The 25,805-nt window shown below is 42.2% G+C and overlaps 1 protein-coding gene across 2 annotated transcripts in view; it reads right to left on the bottom strand.

Moving 5' to 3' along the window:
- The window catches only part of PIP5K1B (phosphatidylinositol-4-phosphate 5-kinase type 1 beta), a 412,487-nt gene that overhangs the window by 239,947 nt on the left and 146,735 nt on the right, over nt 1-25,805 (bottom strand). For both annotated transcript variants that reach the window (XM_086961234.1, XM_086961235.1), the window contains exon 2: nt 16,126-16,200. The gene's annotated coding sequence lies outside the window, so the exon portion shown is untranslated. The remainder of the gene's footprint in view (nt 1-16,125; nt 16,201-25,805) is intronic.

Below are 25,805 nucleotides of genomic sequence, written 5' to 3'. Positions count from 1 at the left end.
TTGACTTTTGCCTTTTCTTCAGATGATATTGTTCAGCATCAACAACTAGTATTTTCCCAGCATTGGCAAGAAGCTTTTGGCAAGAAGCTTTTAAAGTTTTTTTGCTGATGCTGTGCAATTGCTTCAACAAGCAGTGGCAAAGCCAAAAGTTCAGTTGCCACCTTTCAAAGTAGAGAACCATTGTTTTAGAAATACTGGTTTTAAATTCTCTAATAATTAAGCTTCCCTTACAGGAATGCAGAATTACATAAGCCGGGTTGTAAAGGGTAGCCAATATGTCTGTCCTCCCAAACTCGTTAAACTATTGACAGGTCCCAACTGGTCCCGTTGATGTATAAGTCTACTTCATGATACAATATAAGTTTATCATTCAAAGAACAGTTGGTTCTGGGAACAATCTGCTTTTAGTGACAGTAAAATGTGCACCTAAGAAACTACAACATAATGTGAAAAATCATAACTTCAATCAAACCTGTTAAAATCAATGTCGCCCCAAATAAGAAACAACCTAAAATGCTCTCAAATCACAGGAAGGGAATCATTCATAACAGCTGATTTGCTTAAGCAGGGGGTCTTGGTGCCTATTGTGCGCAAGTATAGCATGATCCTGCAGATACAGAGTTGGGTTACGCCAACGTGGACAGGTTCGTACAGGATTTATGAGCAGTAAATAATGTGGACATCCGAGTGCCCCGCAAAAAAAATGAAACTTGTCCTGATGTGTTCTTTAACAGGCACAGACAATTGGAATGTGCCATTTTCCTCCGGCCCCTCAGCTTTTCCAAGGACTCAAAAAGTGTAAACACCCTTTTGGCTGTTACAGACCCGATGGTACTCAACTTACCAACTCAGAGAGGGAGTAGGTTTGCAGGCCTTACAAAGCGGGCAACCGAAGTGTATATGTGGGCCCAAGTAAACTTGACACTGCTGTTAAGACTATAAGCTCTGAATCAACCCTACCCACTGCTTTGGCATTTGACAAACATCATCATTAAGAAGGATATGCTCATTTTATCTGCAGAGCTAGAAACCTGTCGCTGGCTGCCACAAGATTATGCTGAGGTTTGTCACTCTAGTTAAATTGTCACTGCTACTAGACATTCTGCTGTTGAACCTCTGCAAAGATGGTGGGGCTGCTGTGAGATCTTGGAAACTAACAGAATCTTTTCAGTGTTATTGCTCATGTATTGTGTAGGGCAGGCTATTCAAGAGACAAAATGCTGAAGTATTTCAAGAAGTAGAAAACGTGACTGCCATATCTTTAAGGGTGATTACAGGTCAGTTAGACACCCTAAAAACCATGCTCGTATAGAACAGAATGGCTTTCGATTATCTCCTGACAACCAAAAGGGGTGGTCTGTGTAATACTAGGTTCTGAGTGTTGGACAGATCACCCCAACATCTCATTTGCCAGACATGGACAGATAGACTATATTTAGGACAGATAGACTATATTTAGGATAATAGTAAAAAACTACATGGAATCCAAAATGGTCTTGATTTCAGCTTGAGTGACATTGTCTTGGTTGTCAGGGATATTCAGGAATGGGGGAATGAACATCTTTGAACTCGCGATTGCAATTATTTTGATTGTGCTGTCCTTACATGTGCTGATTAAACTAATGATGAGCATCATCCAACATGCTAACATTAATAAAAGGCTCAGTCTCAAACCATCTTCTTCATACACTTGAGAATGGTGAACACAGTGACAATGAAGAAATGAAAACTGAAATAGTTAGACTGTAAATGAAGAGCTGTAGAGGTTATTCCTCCTAGCAAAAAAGCGAGCCTGAGAAAGTGGATTTACCTATATCTGTGCATCTTTATATGTTATTACTGAATTACTATTTGATTTTTATACTAGCTGAAAGACCACTAAAATCTTAGTATTCATGCTCAGTTACACACATTTTAAATGTATTTAATTTTAAGCTGTATAATTAGACATTTACTGTATATGCAGTAAAGTGTACCTTCCCTCTAAGTTTGGTAGAACAAAGTTAGGATTTAAAAAAATGGTCAAGACAGCTCCTGTCGGTGTTTCTCGGGTTGCCATAGTCCATCCAACAAGAAAGATCCTGGCAACTGGTCCTTAGCAGGAATCAGTTAGTTTGATATAGGTCACACGTTTCTTCTTCCATTCTTTTGTATGGAGAAAACGGTATGAATGTAACAACAACAAAATATAGATTTTAGGTTTAAATGCTCCAACTGATTAAGGGTGAAGCTCTGGTTCATTAAAACAGCAAATCCCTTGCTTTATGTGTGCTTTCTTACTGGCTAATTTGCATTTAAAGCATGTTAGACTTCATAGACTGTCCAGAGTGCTGTGTTTTTCTATCATGCATGCTAGTTTTAATCTGGATACATTCGGCTACTGGTAGCCAATGAAGAGAACGGCAATCCCTAATGCTATCAAACTTGCCCATGATATGGATTAACATGCCTGCCATGTTATAAATTAATAGTAATCATTCAATCTGTTTTTTTGGGTAGACCTCCTAATATAGCATTGTATTAGTCCAGTTTTGAGTTTGTAGGGAGTCTATGATGGATGTATATTATCCAGAAGTAACACCTGTTTATAGTTGAAAGACCAAATACTTCCGGATGTTGGGGAACATTACTTGTAACCTTCGTATTATGACTTCGGCCCATGAGCGGAACCTCTGCTTTTGCCCCTTTACTTGTCATCCTCCTATTTTTACTTCATAAGGCTATGTCTGCCAGTATTTTGTCCACATAATGTAGCAAAATCAGCGCTGTTGATGCACATCATCTGCACAGTAGTCTTGAAGCATCCCTTTAGCCTGATGGTCAAAAACATAAAATTGAAAAATATGTCGATAATGACTCTGGAACCTTGAGGCACACTACATTTCACCGAATAATGCTGATAACTGAAAAGTTTGACTCTGTGTGCTTCCAAACAAAAGTGATTTAAACCATCTTAGTTTCACATTGGACAAGGCAGCCTAGGATCCCTGCATTGGATGCATAGGGACAAAGTCTAATGAGTTGAACACCGCTGACAGATCGAACTAAATGGGCAGGGACATTCCAGCCTCATCTGCAGTTGCAGGTACATCACTGAGCTGTGCTGCCGGTACTGTCTTTCTCTGTCCCAGACTGATAGATATCTAGCCACAGATGGGGACTTAAAAAATCTTGACGTTGATGGAACTATCCTCACTCTACTTTTCTACAGCCAAAGCGAGGCTGTGATAGGGTGATAATCCTGCAGGATGTCTGGATAAACATTTTTATAGCAGTGGAGTCAATACAGAGTTCTTTAAGCTATCTACACACTCACCAACCTGTAATGAGCGATTCACTATCTTTGTGATGCAGGGTGCTATAAAAGACGCCATTTTACTGGCTACTAGTCCAGGGAAAGTGTCATACTCATAGCATGTTGATTTATTCGTTTTAGTAATTACTTGATTTTGTCAATTTCTACTTCCTTGAAGTGGAACTCAGGGTGAGGGCCAAACTGCAAAAATGTGTTCCAATCTCTATTGCGCTATACAAATTGGCGGTCCCTGGGACTGTATCACTCCTACATCATCTCCATCTCCTGAAGCTTGTACTTATAATTAGTATCACATGCCCAATTACATAAGCATTGTGCAAACCCTTACAAAACTAAGGTGAATGCTGTATGTCAAGAGGGTTTTAACACTGTACATCAGAATGAAATTCTCAGGGGGACTTAATCATGGTTTGTGGCCTGGGTTAATCAGACACAGAGCTATAAGCCTCTACCTCGGGTGTTATGATGTGGCAAGAAAGCCTATCTAAGGACTTAGCCTATTCGAAGCACGGCTGTTCCTGTAGCATTTATGATGCATATGACCCACTGGAGAGACGAAACATGAGGCCTCGCTTAGAGCTCGGTTGGGTGTACTTAATTTCGCAAGGGAAAGTGGGAACTACAGTCTGCAATATTTAGAGTTCCCCACCTGCGCCTGACTGCCTAGATGAGATCTACATGCCTTCAGGGGAGTCACCATCAGGTGGATGACCTCAAGGTATTGTAAGTTCGCTGCATGGTTTTTGTATTTAAAAAAAAAATATATATATATATATTTAAAAAAGAAAAAAACACTCCCAAAGCTGGAGTTTGTTTTTGAAAAATAAAAGTCTAATGACTGAATCCTCAGGAATTTTCTGCCCGGTTATTTTTTTATTTTTGTCTGGCCATTACCCCAGGCTTTTTCCAATGGTCCCAAGCAGGTAAAACATTGCATCAGACTGTCTGCTTTAAATAGGGAAGATGGGCTGAGATTCTTAGACCGATAGTCCAAGGGCCAGATGTACAACCGTTTTTTGCGGTTGCAAAGGAGCATTTGGTTGGTTTGCGACAGCAAAAAACGGATGCACAATGTACTAACCCTATTTTGCGAATCACTAATCTTTTAGGGACTCCCAAAATAAGGTTAGCGACTCCCTATTAAGACGGGGTGTCCCAAAGGCATCCCTTCCTAATAGCGAGTGCAAATGAGATGTATGAGTGTTTTGCAACCGTATTTGCAGTGGGAAAATACTCGCAGTTTACCACCTACTTCAAGCAGGTGGTAAACCATTTGCAAACGTGAAGGGGGTCCCCAGGGGGCCCCTTCCCCTTTGTGAATGGGTGCGCAAATATTTTTCAAGAGCAGGCAGTGGTCCCAGGGACTACTGCCTGCCCTTAAAAAATGAAACTGAAAAGTTTAATTTCTCTTTTTTTAATGCATTCCGTTTTCCTTAAAGGGAAACATGCTGCTTTTTTTTTTAAAACAGCTTTATTGACAAAGCAGTCCCAGGCATGGTGGTCTGCTGACCTCAGTAGGACACCCTCCCTGGGAGTGCTAGCCAATCTGGAAGGGGTCGCAAATTGCGACAGCCTCATTAATATTAATGAGGCATCATTTTGCGACCCCATTGGGAATCACAAACAGTGTCCGAGTCACACTTGTACACTGAATTTTGCGAGTCGCAAAATGTAATGGTCGTACATCTGGCCCCAAATTCTGTCAGGCGTTGGTCCATGGTTTGATGGCAGAACCGGCAGGGGCACCACTGGCAGAAACCTTTACTCCATGTTGGATCACCCGACTTCATATATGTAGGACGGGCCTTCAGTTTGGCGGAGATGGTATTGTGCCACATTTGTGGTGGAGTATCTTGTCTGTCAAACTCAAAATAATTCCTATAGTCCTCGGTTTACACTTTCTATTAACATCATTACCTTGACACTCAAAGCGCTCTGTAACCAATTCAATATTGTTTTAAAAAGCAAGTACCTGCCTGTTCGGCCTCATCAAAGTGTAGACTCATCCTCAATTATTTTTTTAACGAAGCAATGTCAAAATGTTCCAATCCTGGCTCTGCATGTACTTTCCTGTGATGCAGTCTGACTTCCTGGCCTCAGCAGGAATCATGGGACACACAATGCCACAGGAATTCAGAAACCTTGGCGAGAGAGTAGGTAGGAGTTTTGTTTTAAAATAATAAATCAAGTTGGAGTTTTGATTTTACATAAACAAAGTCTCTAATTCCAAGAACTCGCCAGAGTCCTGCTTAGGTTTAAAAATCTCTTTGTAGGTGCTTTGGTGTTGGCAATGCCACTACATGGCATTTGTTCCCAAGGCTAATAATTCCCATTTGGTCATGCAACTACTCAGAACCTCATTTATCAGCAAGTAGTTTTTCCTAGATAACCCATCTTGATGTGTGTACTGCATGGAAAACTATTTAAAATGTTCATAGAGAGCAACTCAACACATATCAATCGGTTACTTACCTTGTTTCACTAGTTATGTTCATGAGTTAGTTATATGTTCAGTTGACACATCCGAATTACCCACCCCAAACAGTGGTTAATTTGAAAAACATAAGTGAAAGGCTCCACTGAGTTTCTTAGGATCCTGCTCCAGTTCTTTGTAATGCAGAGGGTGCAGAATACCAAGGCGGGCAAATGTTGATTTAACCTCCGCCTTTTCACCTTAGATTTGCAGGATCTTGTCCCTTTCTCACTGAATTCATGTCTTTCTTTACCTCCTTCTGTCTCACTTTCCTGCTTTTCTCTCTCTTGTTCACGGTCAAAGTATGACGGCATGGCTTTAAGTGGGCCGGGTCTCACCAGGTCTGAGCACCACCAGTTTTTTAGTTCAAGCCTGAGCCAGCGCATTCGCTGCTCTGACGAGACATTTAGTTGGTGGGCTTTAAAAAGCCGACCACAGCTTTTTGGGTGGCACAAAAGCATGTGGTTACGCGTACAGGTCCGAGCAGAGGCGCCATCTGTCTTTCCTCTCGCTCTCCCAAGCGTGCTCTGCCTCTCTGTCTTGCTCGGGCTTCAATGCCCGATCACTTTCACTTTTCTCCTTCTTTCACGACTGACAGGCCTGTCTCCTCCCCCCTCCTCTAGCTCTAATTGTTCATTCTTGCCCCGGCTCGCGCACTCGTCCTTCCCAGTGACCCCGTCCATGAGCTCGCGCTGCAGCATTTCCTGCGATCACTTTCACTTTTCTCTTTCTTTCACGACTGACAGGCCTGTCTCCTCCCCCCTCCTCTAGCTCTGATTGTTCATTCTCACCCGGCTCTCGCTCTCATCTTTCCCTGTCACCCTGTCCTTGAGCTCCCACTGCCGCGTATCCCAGTGTCCTCTGTTAAACCTCCCCTCACCTCCCACACATTTTCCTGCTATACATTTTTGTTTCCCAAAATGCAGGTTCAACGCGGCAGCTCAACAGTAAACATCACCACAAGGCCTCGCAGTAACAAGATGGAGGTAATGGGTAATTGGCGTATTCAACAGATGTACTAATACTGCAAACGTTTTGCACGTGAGCCTGCCTTTGATCCTCTCAGCCAGCTTTACCTACTGACAAGCCTGTCTCCTCCCCCCTCCTCTAGCTCTGATTGTTCATTCTCCCCCGGCTCGCGCACTCGTCCTTCCCTGTGACCCCGGCCATGAACTCGGGCTGCAGCGTATCCCGGTCTCCTCTGTTAAACCTCCCCTTGACTCCCACACATTTTCTTGCTATGCCGTTTTTGTTTCCCAAAATGCAGGTTCAACACGGCAGCTCAAAGTGAACACTAATTAAAACCATTTCTGACATCAAAAGCCTTCCGAGAGCCAGGGGGCGAGCGTCTCCCCCCCAATCCTTCCTGGAAAGAAGCCTGTTCCCCAAGTCTGTTCGGCTCCCAGGGCCTGCAACCTCCTTGCTCCCCGCACTGAACCCTGCTTGATTTATGTCTCTCGCTGGCTGTAATTACTTCATGTCCTGGTTTATTCCCGATTATCTGCCAGCCGCCATCTTCTTCAGGCAGGCATAGAAAGGAGTTCTGCCAGCTCTCTCTTTATAATCCCTTCTCTTTAAACCCCTCCAGCAGGTATACAAACATATAAACAATCCATAGCACTTCCGGCATGACAGCTCAGACACCTGCTGCAAAAGTAAATCCATGGAGTACATGAAATGACGTCCTCCCCTCCCTTCCGGGCAATTTCTTACCTTTAAAAAATCTGCCTTCTGGGTCAGTGGTAAATGAAATGACACCCAAAATTACAATGCAAGCCCTTGCTGTGCAGGGGGCCCCATCCCTTCGGACCCCCCATTGAGTCCAAGACCAATTACTGCCTGAGAGATAAGGGACACGCAGGCCCCCCTCATCATACCAAGACTACAACCTCCACCATGTTTGAGATTGTCACCTGAGGGCATAGGGCTAGAACTATTGTCCGAATTGCTATGGAGTGAGACTTGACTGCCATCAGGGATTTGCATGCCTTCCACAATTGTTTCTGAGGATTCTATTGCAGACTGTAGGCTTATTTGGCTAGTAGTATGGTGTACATCTCCGTTCTATAGTAAAGTGACTGTGTTGTTGGCTGACTTGCATTGCATGAACTATGGTATAAACTACTTCTAGACAGAAATGTTGAAAACAGGCATGTGATCTGTAGAGGGCTGCAAAAGTAAAGAACAATAATTTCAGTGATTCTGTGGGTGGGATAAAGCAAAAAACAAACAACCGTTATTTGAACAAGCATTGGCATAGCCAATAGGTCTCGCCTTTGGGACCTTATAAGTGTTTAGCCCTTCAACAGTTGATGTTGTGCACTAAGGATATTGTGCTGGATAACTTAACACTAATAGGGTCCCAAAAGCGAGACCTATTGGCTATGCGAATGCTTGTTTAAGGGGGCCTCAAAATGGGTCTCTATCGGGCTCTGTTTTGTGCCCTGGAACAGACGGTCCGTTTTTTTCCGGACTGCAGTGACAGCAGTTTGCTGTCACTGCAGTCCCAAAAAAAGTGCCAGGGCACAAAACAGAGCACGATAGAGACCCATTTCGAGACAGCAGGCACTTCGATGTAACCTGCTCACACTACTCACAAGTGGAGAAGTTACGGCATGACGTCATGCCAGGTAAGCATTGTAGGGGAAAGGGGAATCCTTTAAAGAGTCATTTTCACTCTGATTTCCCTTCTCTTTTTGAAACTCAGGCGCAACGACATTGTATTGATGTCACCAGGGCTGTAAGTGGAAGCTTTTTCAATATTCTATACAAGCCATAATTGCTGCTTATTTATCTTATGCAACTAACAACCATTGGCAAAGCCAATAGTCCTGACTTGTAGATATGATGTTACTTGTTGTATCATATCTGGATGCAATGACAGGAACAGCAAAATACCAGTCAGGGGACACACTATGCTAAGCACAGATTTTTAACGTTTTTAAGCCACGTTCTTAATTACATTGGTCATGCCCCCTTGAGAGACCCCCCAGTTTTTTCATCCCACTCAAAGCCCTGAATGACGGTGAAAAATTATTCCCTCTCCCCTAAAGTAAAAGCAGGTGCCCAACACAGGTCCAACCTGACAAAGGTGCCTTGTCTTTGAGATGTCCGTCATTTTATATGATTAGTACCATGCATGAGATGGTGTGGGCATACTGCCCTGGAGGGCCGCATTCAGGAGTGGGTTTGTGAAGGGCCCTGCGTATGGGGAGACCTATCACTAAATGGTATCCAATTTGTTTTTCAGCACAATGGTCGTACATTTGTATCTGAGGATTATAACATTGACAAATAACAAGTATTAAAACGCATTAAATTACAATAGGAGTGACTGCATGATACTGTGAAGGGTAGAATAAAAAACACTCAATAGCTGTGCATTTAAAGGCGAGAAGAGTCATGTCTCCCCGATAGTGCAGGACTTGGCTTCCATGCAGTAACTAATCCCTAAAAGCAGGCCTGTAAAACTCACCCTTATCTCACCCTGGTGGCTCAGTCACAGGACAGATAAAGTGGAACGAGAGACTATTGAAAACATCCCCCCGCCGCAGTGCGCCAACGTCTCTGGGAAGAGATAATGCGCGGGCGGCTCAATGGGATCATACAGGGTACATTTTAAAGAGAACATAGAGTACACTGTGTCCTCTTCAAGAACAAAGCAACAAGACCGCCTAGTAAACCACTTTGAGAGCTGCTGCTTTTATTAGAGAGTGGATTAAAATGCTATAGCTTGACGGATGGTATATTGTCTCTGCTCCTGAAACCCTTCGAAAGGTATAGCAACGTCCTGCCCTGTCTGCACGCCACAGACACTCAAAGGAGCTGCCCTGGCAAACGGGCCTAGTGTGAGAACAAATTTGATCTCACAAACTCAAACATGGTGGACACGGAATAGAGGCCATGTAGTAAGGAAGGACTAAAGCAGAGCTTACAGAGTCCGCAAATCTTTATTGTATGCGACGGTGACGAGACACCCACAGCCAAGGACGTGATAAAAGGGTACTAAAAAGTGGAAGGTTGAGTGCACAGAAGGAGTTATAGGACATTTACTTGTGGGTCTAGATTTCAAGTGGAAACTGGTCACCATCAATTCTGCTAGTTCTGCACCAAAACGTGGCCAGTTCTCATTTGTGATCATTGCCATTGCCTCTTGCGAAAGGAAAATGCATATAGTTTATGCTATTTCTCTAAGCTTTGAGGTGTTGTGTGTTATCAATCTACTGACAAATCAATAGTCCAGGCAAAGGATTACAAAGACTACACTGGTGTGGTATCTAACCAGTGTTGGTGCATCATTTGCAGGAACGTATCGGTGCATAAGGTGGTAATTTGACCAAATAATGCTGACCGTCTCAAGTGTTTGGGCGGCACCTTAGCGGTGGTTTACCATGCCAATGAAAAACAACCCTGGGTTCACTGCCAAACAACCATTTGCATGGGGCTTTAATGTTATGGGCTATTGGGCTTAGTTGCCACCTATTTGTACTAATTGACCTATTGATTTATCTGTTAACCATGCTCCCTCATGAACTTCTCTTTGTAAAGCGCTCTGATATCTGCAAGGATCTTGTCCGCGCTATATAAAACTTTCAAAATAAATGCTTGACTAGCAATAATGAGGTGAGAGTCCACAGTATGGAAGCAAACTTCAACAGGAACAGATAGGCATGCCCTTGCAAGTTAGACTCTTAGACGCTTCCTGTAATAGAATATCTCTGTAAAGAGCCATGCTCCACATTGTAAGGCTTACTCACAAATGTGGTGGTTGAGCTTTGTTTGCTCCAATTGTATTCAAATTTTACGGGCTACTTGCAGATAGAGGTGATGGGGCTTGTAGGATGCACAAGTCATGTCAAGGACCGGTAGGATAGTTATACGGCTGAACCCATCCTCCCCTCCTTTTCCTCCTACAACTTTTGCTTAGGATGCATGGCACTGTTCATCCCAAAAGGTAGATTCATTTCAAAACAAAAGAATATTCACATAGTGACAAAGCTGCTAGAACGTGGTCAGGTGATCTTCAGGGTGGTGGCTAACCAAGGTGCCTAAAAAAAAAAAAAAGGTTTAAAGGTCATGCACACCCATGTGTCACCTGAGCTGGTTAGCAGGCAACATGTTTATTACTTAACGCCTTCCACGCTGATGACGAGCTGGGCTCGTCATGGCGTTGCCTCCTCGCACGCTGATGACGAGCCCAGCTCGTCACGTAAAGTGCGGTTTTAAAAAACTCAGCACAGGACGGAATTCCGCTAGCGCGCATGGTGTTAAAGGAATGGAAAGCATGTAATACAAAAGTAATAATAATAATAATAATAATCATAATAAATGGCCAAGGTATTGCCGGAAATGTAGTCGCAACTAGGCCATGCAGCATAGCAGGTGAGGTAAGATTTCACAAACTTCATTGGACTTACTTCTTGGAGGGTGACCTTTGAGGAAGTATCTTGAATACCCTTGAAGTATTAGTTAAGGGCATGTGGGACATGTTGGCCACTACTTGTAGGACTCGGACACTGAATAGATAACAGCTGAGCGGGCCCCCCTTTTGACAAGACAGGTTGACTAATTTGTCCATGACTGGACTGGGGTAGAATTGTTGTTCATTACCAATAGCTCCATGGATGGTTATCACGGAGGGCACTATCGCTCAAATATTTAAAGTGGGTTTAACCTACAGAAATGAAGTGGTCTAGGTTTGTTGCTTCCAAATGAATTCCCCTTGATAAGGTTTAAGAGGCCGGCCAAACCAAGCAGAATGCAAAGAGTATTTTTACCAAAGAGCACCTGAACCTACCATATGGTGCAATAGTTGAGTAGGGGCGACCTTATAACTAGGAGTGTTGCGGAAGGTAGTTAAGTATCCTATTGTCTATCTAGCCTATTTATTTGGACAAATTCAGCTCAGAAGAAAAACATAACAGCTTTACAGAGAAATTTTCAGACTCCTGCTTTAACAAGGATAACGTCTATTCAAACTTCTATTCGTGTATTTCTTTGGCAGGGTCACATGTAAACTGCTTTGACCGTTAAAATAAAGGGTGCTGGGCCGGCCCTCAAAGAAACGCCATGTGGTGAGGGCACGGAGTCCTGGTTGAGGCAGGCTTCATGGGTGGTACTCGCTGCCGCTATCTTAAATAGATCGGTATCTCTGCTGCCTCAGAGATCACTTGATGTTGTGTCCGGTGTCTCTAGGAACTTCGGGATACTGCTGGCAGTGATGCAAAAAGGTATGGGGCCTTGGTGGAAATTCGCTTTCTCTAGTGAGCAAACTGACACTACAGATCAGGATCTTAATGAAAAAGGACAAGTGAACAAGCACTATGTGGTTTTCCATTGTAAGAGTGGTAGCTACTGGGGGCAAGTTACTCTGTCTTTTATCAAAGGTGGATCTCTCAGCCTTGACGACCAGGTAACAAAATTAGGGGCTTGGTAGCCCAGGCCGCATCAAAACACTCAAGGGGTGATAATTCATTACTATGTCTAGCTGATGTATGCATGATCGTTGCTGTTGAGTGCAGACAGATCAAAACATTGCAGCGTTCCAAAGTCATGTTTGCTCTGGGTGGCCAACAAAGATGGGAGCAAAGGGCCATGTGGTATTAACTATTGGGAGTGTTTGTTTTAAGAAATGCACTGGCAGACAGGCAGTAGTGGTTGTATTCAAAACGCATACCTTAAATTCAGTCTATCAGATGCCTTACTTCATTCCATAACATGCCTCACATTCATCCCATCACATCCCTTACTTCATTCTATCACATCCCTTACTTCATTCTATCACATGCCCTACATTCATTCTATCACATCCCTTACTTCATTCTATCACATGCCTTACATTCATTCCATCACATCCCTCACTTCATTTCATCACATCCCTCACTTCATTCTATCACATGCCTTACATTCATTCCATCTCATCCCTTACTTCATTCTATCACATGCCTTTCATTCATTCCATCACATCCCTTACTTCATTCTACCACATGCCTTACATTCATTCCATCACATCCCTTACTTCATTCTATCACATGCCTTACATTCATTCCATCACATCCCTCACTTCATTCTATCACATGCCTTACATTGATTCCATCACATTTCCTTACATTTATTCCCTCACATTTCCTTACACTGCCAAACAAATTGCAATATATGGATGGTAAAATGTTCAGTTGGGGAAATAGTGATGTGATGTGATGTGAAAGGCATTTATAAAGTGCAGCATACACTATACAGTTTCTTGGCGCTAAGGCAAAAGGACAGTAGGTAGCTTCCTGGGCAGTGCGAGGGAGAAAAGCAATAGTAAGGGTGAAAACGAAGAGGAGTAAAAGGGGCTGGGGAGGGGAGAATAATTTTATTTTTAATTGTACGCGGAGCGAAATAGGTGAGTCTTAAGGAGGGATCTGAAGCCGACCTTATGTCCAAGGGAAGGGCGTTCCAGAGAGATGGAGCTAGAAACGAGAATCTTAAGCCTCCCCATTTCTTACGCTTGACTCTAGGGACTTTGAGTAGAGCCAGGTGAGCTGAGTGCAGATTGCGGGAGGGGACATAGGGATGAATGTGGGAGGAGATGAACGTAAGGCCTAGGCCGGCCAGAGATTTAAAGACAAGGCAGCCTAGCTTGAATTTGCAGCGTTCAGAGACAGGGAGCCAGTCCAGGGATTTTAGCAAAGGGCAGATGTGATGGTGCCTCGGTTGGTGGAAAATGAGGCAGGCCGCCTGGTTCTGAATAAGCTGCAAACGTTTGAGTTGGTAGTCAGGGATGCCTACGTACAAGGAGTTGGCGTAGTCAATTCTGGAGACGACTAACGCCAAGAGGGCCAGGGTAAGAGCTTCGGTGGTGAGAAAACGCGCGATTTTCCGGATTTTGCGCAGTTGGAAGAAGCAAGAAGAGACAGTGGCATTTATCTGGGGTTTCATCGAGAGGTCCTTGCTGATGATAACCCCCAGACTTTTGGCCGAGTCAGCTGGGCGGGGGGGGAAGGCCCAGGCTAGCGGGCCAGAAGTTGGAGTTCCAAGGATTGGTAGGCCCTTCGACAAGAACCAATTCGGTCTTGTCGGGGTTGAGTTTCAAGTGATTTGCCCCCATCCAGTTGCTGATGTGGCAAAGGGTGGCTTGAAAGTCGAAGACTGACTGGTCCGAGGAGTCGATGTTAAAGACTAGCTGGATGTCATCCGCTTAATTAAACGCAGTGACATTCTTATCTCGGAGGGAACTGATCAGAGGGGTGAGGTATATGTTAAAAAGGAGTGGGGACCGAGAGGAGCCCTGTGGCACGCCGCAAGTCAACCCTACCCTGTCCGCGGAGAACTGGGATAGCCGGACCGCTTGTTGGCGGCTGGTGAGGAACGAGCGGACCCAGTCAAGGGCAGTGCCCCCAATCCCGGCCTGCCTGACACGGTCGACAAAGATGTAGATGTAGATGTAGATGCCTGTATATGTTATTTTGCAGCATTGCCCCTGACGAAGGGACTCTACACTTGTCCCGAAATGCATTGGGCGGGCGGATTATGATGCATACAAGAAAATTTAATGTATTCTCAATGTATATAGTTGTATGATTTTGATTTAGCAAATGGAAATTCAAGTGTTTATGTATAAATACAAAATGTTGTGCTGAAACAAGTTCAACTGATGAGTAAAAACATATGAATAAAAAATATGTTTCTTTTAAAAAAGGTTTAAAAGGTTTGATCAATAGATTTTAATTTAGTTGTGCGCTACTGAGTCTGTGTTAACTGCTTGTTAACCAGCCACATTTTCATGACACGGTCGACAAAGATGACATGGTCGACCGTGTCAAAGGCAGCCGACAGATCCAGGAGCACCAGAGCCTGACTGGTGTTGGAGTCGTCTCCCCTGCGCAGTTCTTCCATAAGAGAGAGTATGACCATCTCTGTAGAGTGGGCTGGTCTGAACCCGGCCTGTTGGGAGTCGAGAAAGTGAGAATAGTGGTGTGTTGTTTGTTACCCGTTATCAAATGGCTCCTTTGCCATGGTATAATGGTAGCTGGTTGAGAGAGGAGGGAGTTACCAAAATGCTAAGCAGAGGGAGGGTGTATACACAGGGAGAAAAAAAGACACATAAGTCCCTACACTCTAATATAGAGAGGCAGACACCTCACCACGGACCAAGTGTCTATGTAGGTATACAGCTGATCTACAAATGTAATCATCTATTCATCCAATGGATATGATAACACTCCTCCCAAAAGAGGTTACAATCAAAATTCTTCACAAAGTTAAGTAAAAACTTTAAAAAGAGACTGTTTTTAAGAGATGATGAAATTTGTATGTTCAGAAGTCTTTTTTTAAAACAATTCTTGCTGTATATTTCTCATGCTAGACTGGCTGTAGGTTTACATAGACACTTGGCTCACAGTGAGGTGTCTGCCCTCTTAAAGATGAAAGTTTTTGTTATATATTTCTCATATTAGATCATCTGTATACCTACATAGACACTTGGTCCGTGGTGAGACGTCTGCCCTCTCTATATTAGAGTGCAGAGACTTTTGTGTCTTTTTCCCCCCCATAATGGTAGCTTAACCATCACCTAAGGTGGATGAGGCAGAGATCTATTGGAATGGAAGTAGTGCCGCCCCCGCACCCCAACCGTGGTATGCACCCACATTGACAGATGCATTGCATTGTTGCTGTTTGTGAAGTTCCTTGAGCTACTATCCCTTAACCCTCGCTGCACACATGACCCTGTGTTGCTCCAGCCCTCTCTTGATTGCAGCACCACTCTTTCCTCCCTGAATACCACACTTGTTTGGCACCATTACCCAAAAGGGACAACCATTTTGACATTTATATAGTGAAGAGTTATTCACATAGGTTACATAGGTAAGTGCACTTGGAAACTCCCTCTGTAGATCTTAGAGCAAAACAATAACTACATGCTTTGGAGAGGTGTCAGGTACAACAATGACTGTCATCAGATGTATTCCAGGACTTTAAATGTGGATCTCTTACTAAGCTAGTAGCAAGAAATTAACTTGGGTGAAAAAATGCTCTAGCAAAGCCAACTTAACATAATACAACATAATAAAACATAACATAACATGATACTGAGACACTTGTTGCTTCTGGCACGCCATTGATCGTACGTAAATCTTTGATTTGCTTTAATGCCACCGCTGGGGATAATGTCTGATCCCATTAAGGGTACCCGTAAGGAATTTTGGCCTTACTGGATGGTGAGATAATATATAACTGTACAACAAGTGTATACAAATCAATCTTTTCCACTAGTGTGGATATATTTATTATTTATGCCTTTTTTAACTTCAATGGCTATGATCAGCTCATAATAAATATGAAGATATATTACCTTTCTTCAATCAGAAATCATCTGGCGCCAATGACGACACTTAACTCATTCATTGATGCGGTCTGGTATCAGGACCTAAAACAAAGAGACACGAATAGTTAATAGATTTCCTGACAATTTTGGAAAGACCTAACACATTTTCACTCAAACCCTCTACAATGAATGGCCAAATTGTAGGCCATGCAATAATATTTTGATTTCAGACAGATATCTTGTGCATGGAACCGGATTCTCTGGAATTCCAGAGGTGATGGAAAAGATACAATGCATTGTTTGACCCTGAAGACACACAAGGCTGACCTCTTGTACCTTCCTTTGCCATTCAATTGCCTTATGTCTGCTTCCTGCTTACTTTCTTAACCTGCTGCTGGGTGTATAAGCAAGGGTAAGCCAGGGGTACATCCAAGATGAAATAATTCACAAAGATATTTTAAAGATTTCCCATAGTCATCTAATTAAATAACCTAGATTACTATTTATATTGCTTAGGATTTTTTATTTCTGGAGTTTCTTTGCTACAGTGTGACAGTACATATGGAATAAGATCAATTGCATTTGAAAATTACAATAAATTGAATATTCCTTATTTTCTAGATGCAGATATTTGATTAAAATTGTTTTGAAGAATCTGTGAAAGAAATCAGCTTCATGAGGCAAGACTCTAGGCACTTAAAATATCGACACACACTTCGAAGCACATTAAGACCGCCAAGAGCCTTTAATATGCACATTTTGATCAGGTCACTCATTCGCTCAATAGTTATTGAGCCTTGACATTAGCTGTGTGTGTTTTAGAATAGCAAGGGTATGTCCAAATTTAAAAAAAACAACCTACGTAACATTTAATATTTACAAAAATGTAAATTTTTTATATTGCAATTCCATAGTACTGTAAATAACAGCTATTATCATTCCATAAGTTAAAGGTAGGCAATGTATTGATCTCAGAAGTATGAAAAGCTGAACTAGTCCTTCCTGAATTAAACTTACAGCCTTAATATCTGCAGAGGGTACAATGGAATATGTATACACCTTGGGTGTAGGTTTAATTTTACAGGAGAATAGAGAAGGTGATGAGGATTGAAGCTCTACATCTGATCCCTTACACATCTGCAATCATTCTCTGTATTAACTTCAGAATTTAAAGGCAGTAGAAGAAAATAACAAATCCAAACGTTAATTGTTAAAAGTGAAGTCCTCTTATAGCAAATGTATAGTGAATGACAGCTGTCTGTTGGCTGTGGACATTTTGGGAGCAGGAAGATTTGCTGACGTGGTTGGGTTTGTTGTGACATACCAGTAGTGAGTGGCGGGACTTGGTTAAAGGCAGGATAGTCTCAGGCACTCCAGAGTTAAGAGGCACTAGGATAATGAATAGGATGCTAGAACACGGACAGGGAGGACAATCTGTATGTAGCTAGTGGGGACTATGTAAGTATGTGAGGTGGCTAGCGATTAATATATGGGTGTGGAAGAAACAGTCAGATGGCTTGAGGGGTTTGAGGCAGTCACTTGAAAGACCCAGAACTGGTAATGAGCTTTTGGAAACACTATGCCAGATGTTACATTTCCTGTATGGCTTTTCAGCAGGGCTCTGTTTGAAGATTGAAGCACTTCTTAAAATTCAGGCTGAATGATACAATGATATGGGGTGATGGGAAGGATCTTCTCAATTGACACAGATATTTTCAGGTGAGCAGGCAGTAGAGTGTGTGAGCAGACTAAGTTGACAGACAAGAACCTGGAATAAGGGAAAGTGGATTAGACTGATGCAAGAGTGACGTAGGCTACGGTCATAAAGGACGGAGCCAATGATCATGTGTATGCCAGCCATATCAGAGGGAAGAAATGGAGCCTACGGTGGACTGTGGATGATGCAGTGACATTGCGGCAAGACTGTGGATGTCTGAGCTGGAAGAGGGATCCTTTGAGTGCCTCAGAGGTTGAGCAAACTAAGATGTGGACTTGCAACATATCAGCGTAGGTTTTCCTACATGCTCCATAGTGTACTCTTTGCTTTGAACGTGTGGAACAATACACAGTGATAGATGTCAATGTATCCTTGGGAGGTCTTAAATGGAGAACAATCGACAGACTGGAAGGAAAGGCGCACTACGTCGGCTGTGGAAATATTATGAGGATACGAGAAATGCCGCACACAGGGATGAAGTACAGATGCACACGTGTAACTGACTCTAAATCCCTGGCATATTGTGTAAATGATTTGTGAACAAATGCTGCATTGTTGTGAGCACATCACAACTGAACGCGGCGCAATGGCTTTACTCAGCTGCCGGCGTAAATTATTCACACTGATTAAGGTAACAGGCTATGAAACCTGAGACTCCCTCAGATGACAACTAAAGCTGTCACAATTCAGTGTTTCTGCTGCATAATTTATCACCATATGCAAGACAACCACTTACAGGTTCAATTTGTGCACTGTAGGATTCTCACATTAGAGTGTTATAAATGAGGTCTTTAAAATATCTGTCAAGAATAAGCTTTTTGTTAAGTGCTGTGGTGATATTTTTATAAAATTCACAAAATCCACACGACTTATAAAACAAATACTATTTCAAAAAGGTATTAAAAAAGAAAACTAATTAGCATACGTGAAATATAATTATACGTGAATATCGTTTTGACAACAAAAAGAAAAACACATAAAAAGCTCCCATCGTGAAAATCAAAGTCTTTTTCGATTTGTACCTAAAAAGCAGGTCAGCAAGGGTAAACGTTAGAATTGTTTTATAGATTAGCCTTTCAAAAGCTCTCTTGCAAAGCGTAGAGACACGTCTTTCTACCTTCTTTTTAATACATGTGCACCTTTGAACAGAGATAATATGGCAGCATGTTTTGCTGTAATATATGATTTCCATGATGTAATGCAGATTATATGTCTACGAGATAATATTAATAAGTCATTGTTTTTGATTTCACAACGGTTTCAAAGGACGTAGGTCAACAGAATGACGTCAGACAGTATTGTGGACTGAAACTCCTCTTGATGGATAAAAGGTACAAAACAGAAGTCACGAAGGACGGCCCCATGATGACAGCTTAGGGTTCTGGTCGAAATCACTTGACTTTTAGCCTGGGGTTTGTTATGTCTCGAAGGACCCCACAAAGTCATCATAGGACTGTAATACAGAATAGCACAATATGTATCCTCCATTATTCCGCAAGGTGACTTCTCCGCCGCGAAGCATGGTGTCTCAAGAGTTGACTAAAGGTCATATCACTCGTTGGGTGACATTGGAGGGAACGGCAACTTATCGTTACTCCCCTGTAAAGGGTACCTGGGTCGGTTTCACAGAAGGGAAGGGGGCACCTTATGGAGTGGACTCTGATTAACAGCCCTTCCATTGGGTTGCATCATTTCAAAGATGAGCAACAAGAAAGTATATATTAACCAGTTTGGGAAAGTAACTGCATCTTTTTGAAGAAAAAAAAGCCACATGTACTATAAGCAATTATATAGCATATTATCAGAATGTGTAAATAGGCCATAATTGGAACCAACTAGTCTTTTGATTATATAATATATTAAGCAGGTCATGCTCTCAAAGATTGATCCTTCAGGTAGGCCAAGTCACCCCAAAGATAGAGTGTACGATCATAAACTAGCTTGGCTGATGATGCACCGGCATAGACTTATACATGAAGTAGGGCTGGCGTAGGCAGGTGGAATCTCATGGGGTCCTCCCTACACTACTGCGTGAGGCAAACAGCCAGCAGCGAAGGGTCAGGTTCTACTGTTTTTTGATTGAAGCCACATGCTTCTGTGATCCAGTGAACAAAAAGATGTAACTCAGAGGCGTAGCTAGAGCTTTGCAGCCCAGGGCAGTCCCTATGTTTACCGCCCAGTGACATCCAGATCAGGTAAGTCAACTGCTATTAACAGATGCCGATGACGAGCGGGAGTGCTGGCATCAGACGAAGACGAGCAGGGGGGGAAACGACAGACGACAAGTCAGAATAAAAAAAAAGAAGGCTTACCTTGTGCTCACCCTATTAACCACCCTAGCTACGACACTGGTCACACTATAACATACCATTTCACACAGTTAGCTTGTTGCGGATCCTGTGAGTGTGCAGATCCCTGGCATTTCATACATTTTATTATATATATATATATATATATATATATATATATATATATATAATAATGAACAAATTATGGAATGCTAATAAATTCAAGAAAAAACAAGCATATTTCTCAATCATATGTATGTAGTGCTATTGTTAACATGTTTGAATATTGGGGTTAACTGTACAAGATCTATAAAGAAATAATCTACACCGTTGATTGGCACCCTTCTCAGACACATTTAGAGACTGCAAAAAGGCAAGAAAAATAGGAGAAAAACAATAGTGCAGGTATTGTGTGACGGAACTGCAAACAAGGAACATTCGAGACTTCCTTCCTCCTGCTGAGTTTAGAATAGCTTTCTGTTATGCCCTTGCCATGCATATACCTTACACCTCTGCTGAGGTGGCGGTTTTTCATCATCCTGCAGCGGTGGAGGGATCTAACTCAATTCAGTGCAGGCAGATCACTGCAACAGCACAGACACTGAGCTGTGAGCTTATCTTTTTCTACTGATCATTTTTTGTAGTATAGTTGCCTTCCAAGTATGGTAAACACAGCTTTTCACTTCCCACCACTAACAGAAACTGTGATATAAAACCAACATAAAACCTCTTTTATGATTATGATAAGTTTTTTTTTAAACCAGATTCAAAATTAATTAACGTACCACAGTTAATTTTCCTTTTTTGCAGTAAGCAGAAGCAATACATAAGTATTTACAATAAACTGATTGCTCTTGTGATTAGAAACTGAAAAGTAATTGAAGATTAGTATAGTTTTTTCAGGCAAAATTTCTACATGTGCTTTGTGTTCTAAAATATAGGACTTACCAGAAAATAAATTTCTTTGGTTTATCGATCTTTTTTTTTAAGCCATTCATATATTTTCTTGTTTATTCTTTTGTATCGTGACTACAGGCAATGTCCTTCGTGCTCGCCTTGTCTATTCAGGAACGTGTCCTGGTTGGTGTGCAACACAGCAAGGCCACTAAATGGCAGGCTTGGAGCTCACCTGACGACTGTGGTCAGAGAGACTCGTATAAAGAGAAGACTGAGTGCTGCGAGCATGCTCTTGGTTAGTAGGAATGCTCCAAGTGGGCCAGGACCGAGCTCTGGCAAAGCAAAAAGCGGACATTAAATGAGGGCCATAGGGAGCCCTCTTTATCTGTACACTACTGGTTGAAGTTAACAAGCCTAGGCAAAGCCAATAGGTCTTGCTTGCATTTGAGTCTAAAATAAACTATTTTAAAAAAGCTTGCTGCAGTAAAAAAAACATATATATGTATATATATTTATGACAGCAAACTCCTCCGACAGGCAAAGGTATATATATCTATATAGTTTTTGGTATACAATGCAATTATGCGATAAAGGATGCATTTTTGATATGCAAATTCGTCCCTCATACATTACAAGCAGAATTCCATAGGAAGCGAAATTACACCAGACAGGAAACCCATACCTACACCTGTCTGCCTGTCACATGCTGGAGCTGCAAAGCAATGTCAACAGAAGTCCCTTGGTGACAGACACGATGGATAGCAGAGTCTGTCTGTCTGTCTCTGTCTCTCTCTCTCTCTCTCTCCCCATCCCCCATCACCCATCTCCCCCACTGTAATTAACCTGCAGAGATGGAGAATGTAGCAGAGGTGCCAGCAGCACTATGCCTTACAAAAAAGACAAGCAGCAGTGGCTCCAGTCCCACAGGAAAATGACCATTTGAGCAAACGGGTAGACCGACGATTGTGGTTCTTGAGTTTTGACACCATTGCTGTCAGGGCCGGACTGGCCATAGCGGGCACCGGGGTTTCTCCGGTGTAGGGGGCAGTTTTGGGCCTCTAGGGGGCCGTTTTTGTTACCGGGGGTCGGCAATATCTGCCCCCTGTAACAAAATCGGCCATACTCGGCCCTCGCAAGCTGCTTGGCTGCACTCCCCCTCACCCCTGGGGGGCCAGCTGAGCAGTGTGCCAGGGCCGGGGTCTGTTCCCAGTCCGGCCCTGATTGCTGTCCTTGGGCATAAGATGCTATTATATTCTAATTGAATAACCAAGTCATTGCTACTTACATTTAAATTTACCCTGTCAAGTGTTCTACTTGTGTATGGACCAAGGTGATAGTGCTACATAAACTGTTGAACAAATAGCTTATTACCAGTTGATTCTAGTTACTCTTTGTCCAGAAAGACTCTTACGAATTTACACAGCATTCTAATTCAAATGTTTTAATTCGGCTGTGTCCTTATCTAAACAAGCGACACCTCTTGTGGATGTTTCTTAGATAATATTCTTGGCCACCACTTTTTTCAAGCCACTTAAGGCAGTAATGCCCATGTAGAAATGTGCAGTATGAGGTAGCAGCCTTCATATATCAAATGCGGCAATTTGGTCAGAAAATCAGAGCTGCCAATTTGTCAGTCATGGCAAATGAACTTTGCCTGCTGATTGTTGAAGTCCTGACAGTTTTTCAAAGTCAAATGATTTTTAGGTCTGGTGTTAGCCAAGACCTTTCATGTGACTAAATGTATATTTATAACGAGCTTACTTATAGTGACTTTCAGTCATCCTCTTCATCCATTGTGGTGTTGTTGCATCGTACACATTTTTTTCCCATCCACTGAAGTATACAGCATGGGGCAATGGGTCAGACCACTTCAGTCACTGGTTAACTTCACATGAGTGATAGGCCTTCAGTTCTTTCACAAGAAGCACATCTGCCCTCAAAACAGTTCCCTTCAGTGCCTGACACTCCTTTGGCAAGGTGTACTTTTTGAGGCCCCAAATAATATTTTGGGATTTAGTACTCGACAACTCCACTAACAATAAAGTTTTACAAAAATATTGACAAAACAAAAATAAACACATCCAAAGTCGAAAAGCTGGCAGCCAATGTCCGACATATTAGCATTGCCAATGTTTTTTTTTTTAACTTTGTCTGAATAAACATAAAAGACTCCCAAAGCATGATATTGGGACATGAAATCTCGGTGGCATACTCTCAAAGTCTCTCCGAGTGGAATGTGAAAGTATTTAAATATTTTTTAACACGCGTAGCATCAATTCTTGGGAGTGTCTTCTATCACTGCGTACAGATACAAGAAGCATTGATAAGGCTAATAGGCCTGGCTAGCATTTTAAGTCAGACTAAAATATTTTAAAACGTGTGCTGTTGTGAAAACACAAAACAAACAAAAAATATTTACTTTAACCAATGTATTTAAGAGATAAAGAATTTCTTGTCTGACTATTCAATGTACAGTTCAGATATTAAATAGTCCTTTGTGCATTGCAATGCCAGCACACCACAGAAGGTGAAATGATAAAACCAAAGAGCCAAGTGAGGTGAGAGAGAAATAATTGTATGGGTGATGCCAAAGCCAGCTCTATGAACCTTTTTAAAGAATTGGTCAGCAGACAGCTACACTATCAAGCCAGACCGAACAACAGTAAGGCATTTGGAACCATGGCCACTCGCAAAAAGACCCTTAGTGCTTGTGATAAAGAACAGGCATTGGCATAGCCAATAAGTCTCGCCTTTGGGACCGTATAAGTATTTAGCCATACAGCACACTATCCTGGTTGCGACATCATCTACTATTCTTTAACGTGGAAGCTTTGACACTAATAGGCACATTAAAGCAACACATTGAGAAGTTATTTTTTAGAGTGTTATTTTTGTACAGCCTATAGTCTGAACTCACATATCTGGAACTGTTTTCAAATGAAATGTGCAAGACTTGGACAATACCAATAGTTTGGCTAGTGAGGAGCAATAAGGATCATCCTGGTTTTAGGTTATAACTACTTGACGATTAGTTTAGGAAGGAAAAGGAATGGAGAAAAAGCAGAGATATGATCCTGACCAGCCAATGAAATAACCCATTCTCCTTGATGTTGGCTCTTCACCCTGGACACACATTCTCAGCATTTATCACTCGCGCAGTGGGAAGAATGCCGAGCATCCACTTCTTCGTGCTCTACAAGGAGATGCCTACTTTAACATCTGTCATGCTCTTCTGCAAGACCATCAGATGAATTGGTGTGATAATACCAGGACGTTTTGAGCCTCTAATATGAGTTTTGAATATCGTTCTCTATATTCTAAGCAGATAGTACATCATTGCTGTGTTTATCATCTGGATCAGCATAGAGATATTAGGATCAGCATAGAGATATTAGGATCAGCATAGAGATATTAGGTCTGCCTGGCGTGGAGGACTTAGTGCTAACTGGACTGCAATCGGCTCCAGAATATTTGAAAGATACAGTGGCATTGTCAGCTGACTGACATCTAATCTACAAAGATATTTGTGCACTTATTTCTAACCTGATATTGCCCAAGGTTACATAAATATAAGTGGAGGCGATGGAATAAATATAGGGGGGATATATGTGTTTCTCCTACGGTGGAACTGAGGAGGGAGAGGCTTTTGGTGTTCGAGGGGGAAGATGAAGAGATAATGGCGAATAACATGGGCAATAAATGATTAGGGTAGACCAATGAGGTGTCCTGACCTGGGGACGTAGAAGCAACCATCATAAAGAATGTTAAGATGTTTCCTCAGTGTATTCCACTTGGCTCCTGCTGGTTTGGTGTCTGGTAATGAAATGCTGTAATCTTATGTAGATGGACAAAGATGTCAATTTAATGTCATTATTGCTGCAGTTTGTTTCTAATAAAAACTGTTACATAAATAGGTTACCATAGGTCCTGTTATCTCTACCATCCCTCTTATCTCTACAACTACCTGCTCACCGACTGTTACAGTCTAAAGATGGAACACGACAGGAAATTCCCAGTGTCCATCGGCACTTGAAGGTTTACCATTCAAGGACAGCAGGCATGACAATGGAGTCTAGGGAATGAACGAGGAATGCGCCTTTCACTTTCTACACAGAAACTATGCAGGTCATTCCTCGGTATCAGTGCAACTTCCCCAGGAGAGGATTCTTTTAAGTACGCCATTTCTATTCCTGAATATTTGCTGCCAAACAATGTAAACCTACATAAACGGCAAACAAATAACTTGAAGATCCGTATACGATGCGAAGACAGTAATCCAGCTTAGAAAATAAACTCACCTGTTAAATGGATAAAGATGTCATTCCTTTGCATTGTAATACAGTGAAATCTGGTAATAATTCCCTTCCTTCAAGGACAGAAAAGGAGATTACCTATTTTCTTAGCCACAGAATTCTATTTTATTTGAAATAAGCAGACCAATACATGTGTCAAAGCAAATCTGCAATTTAACAAATCAAGGAGAAAGAGGGCGAGTTAGCATGTGTGTGTGAATGTGTGCGCATAGAAGGTTTCAAACGTATGCCTTACATATATCATGCAGATGGTTACAGTGTGAACATAACACACTGTGCTATTTTACAAGCATATGATTGTGTGCCCTTCACGAAATAAATACATTAATCCACTGAACCATCTTACACAGATTTGCACATCACAAGCGATGTGCTGCAGACAACACTTAAACACTCTGGGTCATTATGATTTTAAGCTGTGAGCAATTTACCCACAAACATCCGTAGCAAGTATTTAACCAGTTTAGCTATCTTCACAATATTATAGCATGA

This window comes from Lissotriton vulgaris, chromosome 3_1, assembly GCF_964263255.1.
Source record: "Lissotriton vulgaris chromosome 3_1, aLisVul1.2, whole genome shotgun sequence".
Taxonomy (NCBI): domain Eukaryota; kingdom Metazoa; phylum Chordata; class Amphibia; order Caudata; family Salamandridae; genus Lissotriton; species Lissotriton vulgaris.
The sequence above is the reverse complement of the archived record's forward strand: the minus strand, read 5'-3'. Positions and strand labels throughout refer to the sequence as shown.